This window comes from Bos indicus, chromosome 9 (genome assembly GCF_029378745.1).
Source record: "Bos indicus isolate NIAB-ARS_2022 breed Sahiwal x Tharparkar chromosome 9, NIAB-ARS_B.indTharparkar_mat_pri_1.0, whole genome shotgun sequence".
Classification (NCBI taxonomy): Eukaryota; Metazoa; Chordata; class Mammalia; order Artiodactyla; family Bovidae; genus Bos; species Bos indicus.
Window position 1 is genome coordinate 85,646,051 of NC_091768.1, and position 13,031 is coordinate 85,659,081.

Below are 13,031 nucleotides of genomic sequence, written 5' to 3' on the forward strand. Positions count from 1 at the left end.
ACCTACATACACACACACACACACACACACACACACACACACACACACACCAGTTTGAACCATCATAAAAAATGTTCTGGTAGCAATCAAATTATAATTTCTCACCTGGTTCTCAGCAGCTGGCCCCAAGTCTGTGTTTCTAAATGCGAACATTCAGGTTGCCCAAGTCATTTACATCAAAGCCTGGTTCCCTAACAAAGACCAGAGAGATTTCTCAGAGATTTCATCCTCCAGCCTTTAGTGTAGCAGAGACAGTTACCCGGAGACAGGCAAATCTCTCATGGTGTGCAATCTTTTTATTTTTCTATTTTACTGTGCAAAACAAACAGATACAAAGCTAGCTAGGTTCCGTGGATTATTTGGGTTAATTTCCACCCCAGATCACCTGACGTAGTCCATAACTTGAGAAGTATTTTACACTTTGAGTTAATAGCAGGCAAGGAAGGAGGTGGGAGGTTACCACTGGTGTTGACCCAGGGAGAGGGAACAGTGACTAACCTTATGCAAACACAGCCATCCGCCCATCCATGTGTAAAGGTGTGATCCTACCCAATCCTCCCTGATTTCAAATGCCTCACAGTCTCAAACTTAGAGCCCTTAACTTCATTTTTGTTGCTGTTTTCCTTTCCTGTTGACTTGAGGGTAAAAGGTAGTGAAGTGGTTAGAGGGAAGCCTCCCCCCAGGAGTCTCCAGGCCTGTCTGGTGCATTTATCTGGGTGGCAGTGCCACGGAGGTCTTCATAGCAGCCCATGGTAGCCTTTGTCCAGAATAAACTTAAACAGAAGGCTTTCAGACAAAGATTTTTTTTGTAGCAGATTAGCATCAGAGACATAGATAATTGTGACCTATAGGCTATTGGATTTGAAGACCATCTGAACATAGGAACATAGAAACAAGCATAATGAGTATTATACATTAGGAAATAGGGTTGGAGATGCTACTTCCTGTAATGTATACCCAGAGGGTGATTTGATTTCTATCCTGCCTATGTACACTTGTTATATAGCGACTTTGAGTATAAATGAGAGTCATGAATTCTATGAGGAAAGTCTAAGTTTCAATGCAATGTTCAGTTTTATCTATGGTTGCAACCAACACCCTTAGCTTTTCATCTTTTTTTTTTTTAATATTCACAGTTATAATTTATGGTCGCAAAAGTATATAGAATAAAATTAGCAAAGGAAAAAGGCTTACACGGTGGATGGAGTCCAGAAAAAAACAGGTATGAACATCACCAATATTCCTCTCCCAAGTGGAGTTGAGACAGTGCATATAATTCTTTTGGCAATAACATGTGACAACCTATATGAAATATTGGCAATAAGGGAAGCTCACCCAAGTCTTGGTGCATCTCTAGTTTTCATCTTTGATGCTCAGATATATGGTAAGAATTTCCCTTCTCTCTCCCAGTTGAGAACTGGGAATTAAACTTAAAATTATGGCTATAGATTTCCATGTGTTTTACCAAAGAGATGAAAAGGCATCTTATCTTCCAGACTCTTTTTCTTTACATTATTCTACCCCTACCATTTCTGACATTTTCCTGTCATTCTCCTTGACCAAAATATTACTGTTTTTGATAAACACCCAGGATAATTAGGACAGCTTTTTTGTAGTGTTGATTCTCTTTATTGGTGTTTTTAGAATATCATTTGGCCCATGCAAATTCTTTGAAATGTTTCTCATGTGGAAGAGTGAATATCATAAAAAACGCATGGACTGTGACGTCACATTTTTGGTCCTTCCATTACTAACCTCCACTGGGACATCTTCAGAATGTCTGACCCACGTGGTCAGGTCTGAAAGCCAAGTCACTGGGAGGATCAGCCTCCTAAACACTCTTTCATTCACTGAAAGTCCAATTAGATGGTGTCACATTGAGGGGAACATAGTGTGTTTTTTGTTTTTTTTTTTTCATTTTTTATTTAAATTTTTAATTGGATCTTTTTAATTTTTTTAGACTGCTGTTGTTTATTTTCTGGCCATAGCTTTTGGAATCTTAGTTCCTGGACCAGGGATTGAACCCAGACCCCAGGAGTGAAAGCCTGAGATTCTAACCACTGGACCACCAAGAAATTCCTTTTAAGTGTCTTTTAAATATTGAATAAATCTGAACTTCTGAAATTTAAGGGCCTTTAAGGGATTCCAAAGCTTAAACTATTCTCTCTAACTTTTTGGAATTAAGTTCAAGTTTGTTTAAGTCTTGTTTAGCAAAATTCAGATTATATCAGAGAAGCGGTGGGGGGGAGTTTAATTTTACTAAGACACGCCAAGACTCTGGGTATGGCTGAGAGCCAACACATTTCTCCTGTGGCATGTTTTATCTTGCATTCTTCTCACTAGTTTAAATTATGACCTAACTGGGCCAAAATTGTCCAGTGAACAAAGACTTCTCAACTAAGAGAAAATACTAAGTTTGGAAAGTTTCGTTCTCGTTCAATAAAGAAGCTTTAAAAACAAAGTGATCACTGGTTAAAACATAGTATTTTTGAGTTTCCACTAAGATCAATCTTGTGGCCACTATTTGTATTCAATCAACAGAGTTGACATTGACAGATTTGAGAAGTGAGTTTTGACTGTCCTCTGTCTTTTTTTGTTTTAATTGGAGTATAATTGCTTTACAGTGTTGTGTTAGTTTCTGCTGTACAACAAAATGAATTAGCCACACGTATACATATATCTGGAGAAGGCAATGGCATCCCACTCTAGTACTCTCGCCTGAAGAATCCCATGGACGGAGGGGCCTGCTAGGCTGTAGTCCATGGGGTCACGAAGAGTCGGACACGACTGAGCGACTTCACTTTCACTTTTCACTTTCATGCATTGGAGAAGGAAATGGCAACCCACTCCAGTGTTCTTGCCTGGAGAATCCCAGGGACGGGGGAGCCTGATGGGCTGCCGTCTATGGGGTCGCACCGAGTCAGACACAACAGAGGTGACTTAGCAGCAGCAGGAGCAGCAGCATACATATATCCCCTCTTCCTTGGATTTTCTTTACATTTAGGTCACCACAGAGTGTCCTCTATCTTTAATCAGCTAATTTATTCTTTCTTTCCTTTTTTTTAAAATACATATATTTTACTAGGCCTATTTTTTGGGGGAACCGTGCCTTGCAACATGCAGGATCTTAGTTCCCCAATGAGGGATTGAACCCATGCCCCCTGCATGAGAAGCACGGAGTCCTAACCTCTGGATCACCAGGAAAGTCTCTTCCTTCCTGTTTTAATGGCATTTCTTTCCCTGTTCTTTATGATGTGATATTTTCATTTCTACTTGGACTGCAACTCGTTCATATCTCTACATTGCCTTCCCCAGTGCATTTTCACTTAAATCTGTTTTCTCTGTTTGTAGAATAAAGGGTTGTCTGTGATTAAAGAAATTGCAGATATCAGCATGCAGTAGAGGGAGATGCTTTAAAGGACAGAAAAGTAAAATTTTTGCTCAGTTTAAGGTCTTGAAAGACCCACTTAATAGGTGCAATAGGTCGCTGAGATTATATCTACTCCCATTTCTTGTATTTACCTTAATCCTAATACTTCCTCTTCTCTGAGACAACTCTCTGAGATATGGGGGCTCAAAGGCCATTTCACTTGTGCTCTCTCTGCCCTCTGTTTCACCAGCTAGAGTAGACATCTGTCATTTCTATAATCTGCCCACTTCCATAATCCCTTTTCTGATAACAGCATCCAATTCCTTTGCAGCCTACTATTGCCCACTATCTGCCCACCTGGTCTAGTGGGACTGAATCCACCTCCAGCTCTAAAGGTTGTCCTGTGATGGAGCCCTAGCCATTCACAAGAGCATCACATGCCCTTGGCCTCTCTGCTTGTAAGAGAGGCATAGGGCATTTGCCTAGAAAATTCTTGCCTGGAAAATTACATGGACAGAGGAGCCTGGTGGGCTATAGTCTGTGGGGTCACAAAGAGTAGGACACAACTTAGCTACCAAACAACAACAACAAAACCTTGTTTCCTTTGGAATCCTAACTCTCTAATTACAGTCACTAAAATTCCCCTGCGATGCAGGAGAAGCAAGTTCGATCCCTGGTTAAGGAAGATTAACACGGAAATGGCAACCCACTCTAGCATTCTTGCCTAGAAAATTCCATGGACATTGGGGTCTGGAGGGCTACAGTCCATGGGGTTGCAAAGAGTAGGACACAACTTAGCAAGTAAACAATAAGGGCCATGGAAATTGTAGTTAAACTCAGTTTTGTTGAAACTACTGAAAAAGAGGTGTTTTATCCTGCAGTTTCTGAGATGGTTGATTTAAGCCTGGAGCTGCTGGTGGCTGTCTTCGTACCATGCAGATATGACTGCCTGAGATTAAATCAGCACAGAGAAAAGCAATACTTAGGGAAAGAGAAACACAGATCCCCCCAAATATTCCTGAGTACTAGAATTCAGCCCTGATATTTCAGTTATAGGATCCAGTAAATCCCCCCTTGGTTTCAAGTGATATGAATTGGGTCACTTGCAACACTGAGCCCCCACACTTGGTCAGCAGCCCAGGCTTAAGCCCTTCCTTCCCCTTCCTGCTTCTGTCTCATCCTCTTTCACATTAACTCCAGCATCACTCTCATCCACAACACTGGAGCTCAGAGAGTAGTCACTTCAAGCCCTCAGCATCCAGGACACGCAGGGAGACAGAAAAGTACAGCTCTGGCAGCTGCCAAAGGAGCCCCTCAGGGCGTGAGTCTAGGAGAAGCAGGGCAGGAGGGGAGGTGTTAGGGGCATTCCTGCAACCCAAGACGCAATGATCCTGGGCTGGGGTTTGGGGAAGAGGGGAGAAGGAAATTCTAACTGTTCTGGGAAAGGATGCAAGACCCACACCTGTGCTGGTCAGTGCGTGTATGATGATGGGGATAGAGGTGATGACACATGGAATCTGGGTACACAGTTCCACATTGATACCCTTTACAGACCTTACAAAACTGAATGTGATCAGAAAAAAAAAAACCAAAAAACAAACCTAAAAATCTATGTATAGTCAAACCAATTACAGTTATTTACGTGGAATACATCCCATTTGTGCCTAATTACCGTGAGACACCATAATGATTATGTACTTCATTAAGTATGTGTCACATTAATTTAATTTCTTACATTTTATTTGATGACATCTATAAACATGATACTTTCATGCTCTAGGTTCCTGGTTTGTTTGTTAACATGTACAAATTGGTCATCTGCCAACAGCTTTAAAATAAAATATAACGCCAAAACATTTCTACCTGAGGAAATGAGGGACCCCAGACTGGTAAATAAATGGTACTGTTCCTAGTTCCCTTATCATCGGGGAGGCATCACCATCGTATCTTGGGTGATTATGGCCCAGTGAAAATCAGGTGGTAGATAACTTGTCCACATTTGATTTAGGCAAAATCACTTGAAAAGGAATATTAGGAAGACCTTTTAAAAACATGAGAAGTTGGAGAATTCCCTGGCGATTCAGTGTTTAGGACTCAGTCACTTTCACTGCAGTGGCCAGGGTTCAGTCTCTGGTCAGGGAACTAAGATCCCACAAGTCACGAGGCTCGGCAACCCCCCCCCCCCGCCACCCCGCAAAAAAAAAGTGAGAGGTTAATGCAAAGATGAAACTGTGTGGTAGAAGGAAAGTGCAAAGGAGGAACCTCAGTGTTCAGATCTGTAAAATGGGAGTCATAAAGTCCTACCTCATGGAATTGATGCAAGGATTACATGAGAAGATGCGGGATTATCCAGCAAATGCTAGCTATTATCATCTTTAGAAAAATGTGGAGTTCAGCATGAAGGTAGCCTTCCATGAGGAAGATAATCTTATTCTCTGACTGAGTAGATTTTATAGGAAAATTGTGATTTACTATGTAAATATGAGCATAAAACTCCTGTATTAGTTTAAACCACGTGAAGTTATTTTTATAGGCCAAAAAATAGTCTGGTTTTGGCAAATTCATGTGATCCAATCTAATATGAATAATGAAGGTTACTTCCTCCCGTCTGTCCATCCTCAGTCAGTCAGTCAATTTAGTCACTCAGTCATGTCCGACTCTTTGCAACCCCATGGACTGCAGCACACCAGGCTTCCCTGTCCATCACCAACTCCCAGAGCTTACTCAAACTCATGTCCATCAAGTTGGTGATGCCATCCAACCATCTTATCCTCTGTCGTCCCCTTCTCCTCTCAATCTTCAATCTTTCCCAGCATCAGGGGCTTTTCAAATGAGTCAGCTCTTTGCATCTGGTGGCCAAAGGATTGGAGTTTCAGCTTCAGCATCAGTCCTTCCAATGAATATTCAGGACTGATTTCCTTTAGGATGGACTGATTGGATCTCCTTGCAGTCCAAGGGACTCTCAAGAGTCTTCTCCAACACCACAGTTCAAAAGCATCAATTCTTCGGCGTTCATCTTTCTTCACAGTCCAACTCTCACATCCATATATGACCACTGGAAAACACATAGCTTTGACTAGATGGACCTTTGTTGGCAAAGTAACGTCTCTGCTTTTTAATATGCTGTCTAGGTTGGTCATAGTTTTTCTTCCAAGGAGCAATTGTCTTTTAATTTCATGGCTGCAGTCACCATTTGCAGTGATTTAGGAGTCCAAAAAATAACGTCTCTCACTGTTTTCATTGTTTCCCCATCTATTTGCCATGCAATGATGGACCCAGATGCCGTGATCTTAGTTTTCTGAATGTTGAGTTTTAAGCCAACTTTTTCACTCTCCTCTTTCACTTTCATCAAGAGGCTCTTTAGTTCTTCTTTGTCCATCCTCAGTGCCTCCAAATTATGAGAACCATGCACTCATCTGAAGAGACTGACTGAGCTTTCTCCACGAATGCTAAGCAAAGCTAAGAGAAAACCGAGAGAGATCGGGGGGAGAGGCAAGATGTGATTGATCTATTAGGTACTGAAATGCTCTTTGAAATCAAAGCCAAAAATAAGGGCTAAGATTAAGAAAGCCACAGCTTAGGGCATAAGATACGTATTGTGGTTGTTATTTTTGTTGCTGCTGGTCTCCTGGAAACATTTGAAGACTCAGTATAAGGAAAAGGACTGAAAAATCCAGACGTGGCAAAGGAGAGAAGTTTAGAACCAAGAAAAATAGATACTAATATTTAAAAGAACTTAGTTAAATTCTTCCTGAAAAAGAGCGCCTAGTATCTTTAACACTGCTAACAAGATCAGGAAAAAAGGGAAAAAACAAAAAAAAAAAACCACTGAATAGGGAACAGGAAGTATCTTTGTAAAGTGTACTTAATGAAGTGTCTTTAAGTATTACTTGAGATTAAAAGGTAGTCAGAACTGTCTTCTGTGATGATCTTTTCGTAGAATACAGCTGGAAGAGAGAGTCTTATGTCCTGCCTCTGGGAGCTATATAACTAAGCCATCCAATTTGAATGGTTATCTAATTCATTTTTTGAAAGGTTTTAAACCTCTCTTTTCTGAGTCCTGAGCTTGCCTTTCACCCACCATGGGCAGAAGGTGCAATCCGTCTTCCCCAGATCCCAACCCTGCATCATGCTGGGATATGGACTAATAGAGCCTTCCACAGAAACTGGATTTTCTTTGGTGTATGGATATCATTACAGATATTAGCAACACTCAGCTTTCCATCACATCTGAGTACACTGGCCTGTGGGCTGCGTGACTCAAGCATAGCTTGTGGAAGTCGCCACACCTGGAAGAGAGCTGTGAATGACATTCCCCTCAAACATTGAGTCTCATGGGAGCTCAGTCACTAAGGATGTGACTCTCAAGCCCAGAGCTGAGTTTGGGCATCTTGTTTCTCTCTCCTGGAAGTTCGCATCAGGGCACAGCTACAAAGGCAAATGATATTTGAATTTCATCAATCATAGGCTCTACGCCAGGCTGTAAAGGGTCCACTGAAATCAATAGGACCCCAGAGTGGAGGATCACATCTACCACAATCTATGACAGTCTGGAAGGGCTCCCTGAACCTGGATGTGGGTACACGCAGAGTGGCCACAGAGCGTCTCACAAACACGAGATGATAAAACCCTATAGGTGGTCAGTAGTCTGGCAATGAGCCTTCAGATGTGCTTAGAACCAGATTGCTCCCGGACTAGTGGGAAGCAGAGAAATCGCTTTGTCTCCTCAGGTGTGCTTCCTTGCCCACAGCAAGGACTCAACAGCCTAAGAAACATCCCCGATGGGGATTACAATTCTATTCAGACAAATGCCATGTTGGAGGACGTGTCGTTGAACTGTTTGCTTCTTTTCCTTTCCAGAATGGAAGTGTAGGGATTGTCTTGCAAAGGCTTCATGGAACCACTTGCTCTGTCTGGAGCCTGGGCAGTGCTGTGAGTGGGTCTTTTCTCCCTGCCTGGTACCCCTGCCCTTCTCCGCAGCTGCTCCCTCCCAGGCGGTGATGCTGGAGCCCCCAAGCCACCGAATCCCGGAGGGGGAGGGGAGCTTGAGAAACCTTGTTTATGCCGCTGATGGTGGTGGTTGTTGTTTAGTCACTAAGTCACGTCCAGCTCTTTGTGACCCCATGGATCCTCTGTCCATGGGATTTCCCAGACAAGAATACTGAAGTAGGTTGCCATTTCCTTCACCAGGGGATCTTCCCAAACAGGGATCAAACCCATGTCTCCTGCATTGGCAGGCAGATTCTTTACCACTGAGCACCAGGGAAGGTCAATGCCACTGGTGCTAGTCTCCAAATTTTCTTTTTTTTTTTTAATTAATTAATTTACTTATTTGGTGCCCTGGGTCTTTGTTGCAGCACACAGAATCTTTTATCTTAGTTGCAACATGTGGGATCTAGTTCTCTGGCCAGGGATCGAACCCAGGCTCCCTGCATTGGGACCTCAGAGTCTTAGCCACTGGACTGCCAGGGAAGTCCCAGGCTCCAAATTTTCTATAATCTGCATGCACCCTGTAGCTTGTCCAAGAGGCAAAGTGAATTAGAATCCTGGGGGAGACATCAGCTAGAGAAGTCCCATGGGTCAGAAAACACTATGCTTTAGAACTGGGCTTTCACATGGCCCTTACCCTTGACTCAACCACACTAGTTTTCCTGGGAGGAAGAAGAAAAGGAAAGGTCCAATTCCTTTGTCAGAACTTAGGAAGTATTTGTTCTTCTTATACATGCAAAGAGCATTAAGATTCATCAGCGGGCAAGAAAAACCTGAGGAATCATTGGCCTGGTTTGGGGCTGAATGTTCCACAGGAAATCTTGTGAATGGCAGTTGGGCCCTTGTCATGGTTCTCAGAAGACCAAGGGGACACTCTGAACACAGATGTCTGCCACAGCTGACTGGCCCCATCAAAGAAGGATGCTCACGTGGCACTGGGAACTCCCATGTTTCCGGAGTGGCTCACTTGGATTTTGCAGAGAGAAATCTAGTTCCATGGCCATGAATTCCTTTGCAGATGTGTTGTGGCCATGAGAGAAGGCAGACAAAAATGCAAATGAGGCTAGGAAACACAGCCAGGAAATAGTCACAGGGCTGGCAATCAAATGGAGACCAGTGGCAGAAGCCAGGAATGGTTGAGACATAGACGGCAAGGTCAGAACTGTACAAATCCTGGGTCCTTCTGTTATTAGATAAGACCTTGGACAAATTACCCAACTCCACCTGATGCGAAGAACTGACTTATTTGAAAAGACCCTGGTGCTGGGAAAGATTGAAGGCAGGAAGAGAAGGGAACCTCAGAGGATGAGATGGATGGATGGCATCACCGACTCAATGGACATGAGTTTGAGTAAGCTCCTGGAGTAGGTGATGGACAGCGAGGCCTGGTGTGCTGCAGTCCATGGGGTCGCAAAGAGTCGGATATGACTGAGAGACTGAACTGAACTGAACTTTTGGTAAGACGTTTGCCTAGAACACAGTCTAGAACATAACTACTTGATATGTGGTGGCTGCTATTACTTTTATTGTTATTGTTTCACAGAAAGGTCTGCACACAGCATGAAACTGCTAATGTCCCATGTTTTAAATAATACTTCATAAATAGCAGTGCAGAGCTGTGAACTTCAGCTTATCTGGTCAAATCCTAAGCCTTCATTCATCATGGAGGAAGAGCGTGGAGCAAAAAAATGGCTTGAAAATTTCCACTGCCCTTCTATCTTATAGGGTAGAAAAACACCTGGAAAAGCACCAGATTTCTTTCTAAAGTGGTTCAACATCACAGCAGGGTTTTCTAGCCTCAGCTCTCTGTGCTGCATATTGACATTTACCTTTTCCAAAGAATGCGAGTTAAAATCCACTGCCATAGCTACTTTACTAAAATGCATAGAATCTGGTTCTCTCTTTTGAAACAGGCAAAGGAAAATGTCACAAATGCCTAGTAAGTCCTTTGGGTTAAGAGGACATTGACATACACAGAGTGTTGAGTATTCTTTGTGCTGTGCTAAGTCACTTCAGTTGTGTCAACTCTTTGCAACCCTATGGACTGCAGTCCGCCAGCCTCCTCTGTCCATGGGAGTCTCCAAGCTAGATTACTGGAGTGGGTTGCCACGTTCTCCTCCACTGAATCTTCCCCACCCAGGGATCAAACCCACATATCTTATGTCTCCGGCATTGTCAGGCAGGTTCTTTACCACTAGGCCGGGACTATGCTTTGCTTGTGGGTAAGTCCAGATCTACTGTTTCTGTTTCAGTAACATAACAAGAGAGCATTTTGGATCTGGAAGGGTCTGAGGTTGTGTCTAATCCAATGTCTTCACTTTACAGATAAGCAAACAAAGGTTGAGGATATGAACTAAATGAGTCCTAGGTGACCCACTTTAAAGGTGGTTTAAATGTAGCTTTGGGGAAAATAATAACTTTTGATGCCTTAGTGGGGTGGGCAGGCTCATTACAGGCAGTTATCTTGAACCCTTAGAGAAAGGAGCTCTCTGTTTGCACACACGCATGTACACACACACACACACACACAATCTCTCCTTACTCCCAATTTTGCTTTGTCCCCAAATTTCAGAGAAGGAGCTGAAGTAAACACATCAACAATCAAGGCATTTTTTGAGCAGAATAGATCCATTATTCTTTGGGTGAGCAGGGTCCAGATTCTCATTTCTCTTCTTAACTCAGCTTCTTCTCCCTTGAGGAGAGAGAGAAATGGAGAAAAACTGCAAGAGCCAGTATTCCGAAACAGAACTTTTCACCTTTTCGAGGACTGATGTACAGGGCAGCCACCCCACACGACAGAGAGACGTTTCCTCAGTGGCCCGTGGTTCAGTCAGATTAAGCCGATGGTCAGCACCGCGGTGGAGGCGGGCGGAGGGGCACTCTGCCCGCTTTTGAAGAAGCGCAGGTGCCTGAGGAAGACTTTGGAGTTGCTCCCAGCATGCCTTTCTTCCTCGGACCCCGCCCGGGTGAGCGCTGCGTGATGACAGGGCTGCTTCACCTGCTGGTCGGGGCCAACTGCTGTACTGCTACTCCCTGCCCCTCAGTGAGATTGCCTGTGTCTGACCTTCAGAAGGCTGTGTTCCATCCTCCACACTAGCGCAGTGGAGACAAGGACGCTCTACAGTACTTGGTCATCTCCCTATCAGTGTCGGGAAGCCAACTGCTTAGCATTCTTCCAAACAATGAAATTGAAAATTCTGTATTATTCTCATGGGCTTCCCAGGTGGTATACTGGTAAAGAATCCGCCTGCCAATGCAGGGGGCATGGGAGACTCAGGCTCGATGATCCCTGGGTCAGAAAGATCCCCTGGGGTTGGAAATGGCAACCCACTCCAGTATTCTTACCTGGAGAATCCTATGGACAGAGGAGCCTGGCGGGGCTACACTCCGTGGGGTCACAAAGAGTCAGATATGACGGAGCGACTGAGCATAGCCTGTTATTCTAGTACCACTTACATGCATAGACTTTATTAAGCCATTTCTAGTTGCCATTAACACCTGTTGAAAATTCTTGTTACAGTAGAGAGTACTGCTTGTTAAAAAGCAAATTTCTATGGATATTTGCATATTCTTAAATTTTTTTTTAATTTTTTAGTCACACCATGTAGCATATGGGATCTTAGTTCCCTAATTACAAATGGAACCCATACCTTTGCAGTGGAAGCTGTCCTAACCACTAGACCGCCAGGGACAGCCCTATTTGCATATTCTTAAATACATTTTATATGAGTAATAATGACATTTGCTTAGCATTTGCTATGTTCTTTGGCCCAATATTTCATGTAACCCTAGAGTCTACCTGGTATTTCATAGCCCCATTTCATAGACGAGAAGACTGAACCTCAGGAAGCTTGAGTTGCAGACTCAAGGACGATTAGCTTAGAATGCTGCCCTGTCAGGAATTCCCTGGCAATCCAGAGCTTGCGGCTCCACACTCTCACTACTGAGGGCCCTGGTTCACTCCCTGGTGGAGGAACTAAGATCCCACAGCACGCCCAAACCAGAGAAGGATGCTGCTCTGTGGAGCTCTAAATGCAGCACGTTAGGAACTCATCATCTCCCAGGGCCCCAGTACCCAGAATTCTGTGTTCTCAGTGTGCAGCGCTTATTCAGTGGCAGTTTGTAGGAAGGAGGCAAGGGCAAACAAAAGACGTGCCGAGAAGAGGAGGCATACGTGGTGGCTCTGGCTTTGCCTCTTGTTAAAGGCTTTTTGCAAAACTTTGAAGGCACACATTTTTATACTTGTGAAGTCAAAGGTCAAGAGTCAAAGATGTGCAGTTGTGAAGGGTTAACCTCTGTGTGAGGTCAACCTCAGGGAAGAAAGGTCTTGGGGAAGAGAATTTCTTTGTTACTGAAATCTACCATTTCTATGTGTCCAGGGCTGCTCTTCAAGAAGAGGGAAGAAATTTCTGGAAAAGAATACTGATAAGGGCCTGTAACATGAAATAGGATTAATTCATTCACAGAGGGTAGGACTCTGGACCCGGGTGCAACACTGGCCCAGGGAGCCACTGCTGACTTCAGGGAACTACAAAGGAGAGGCCCCGTGGAGAATCTCATCACTGCCGTCACTAGGAAAGCCATCTTCTTCCTTAGTTTGTTTGTTTTCCTGAGAAGAGATGATGATAAAATAGCTTAGATTAAAGACATTGTGTTTGAAGACAGTCAGTTA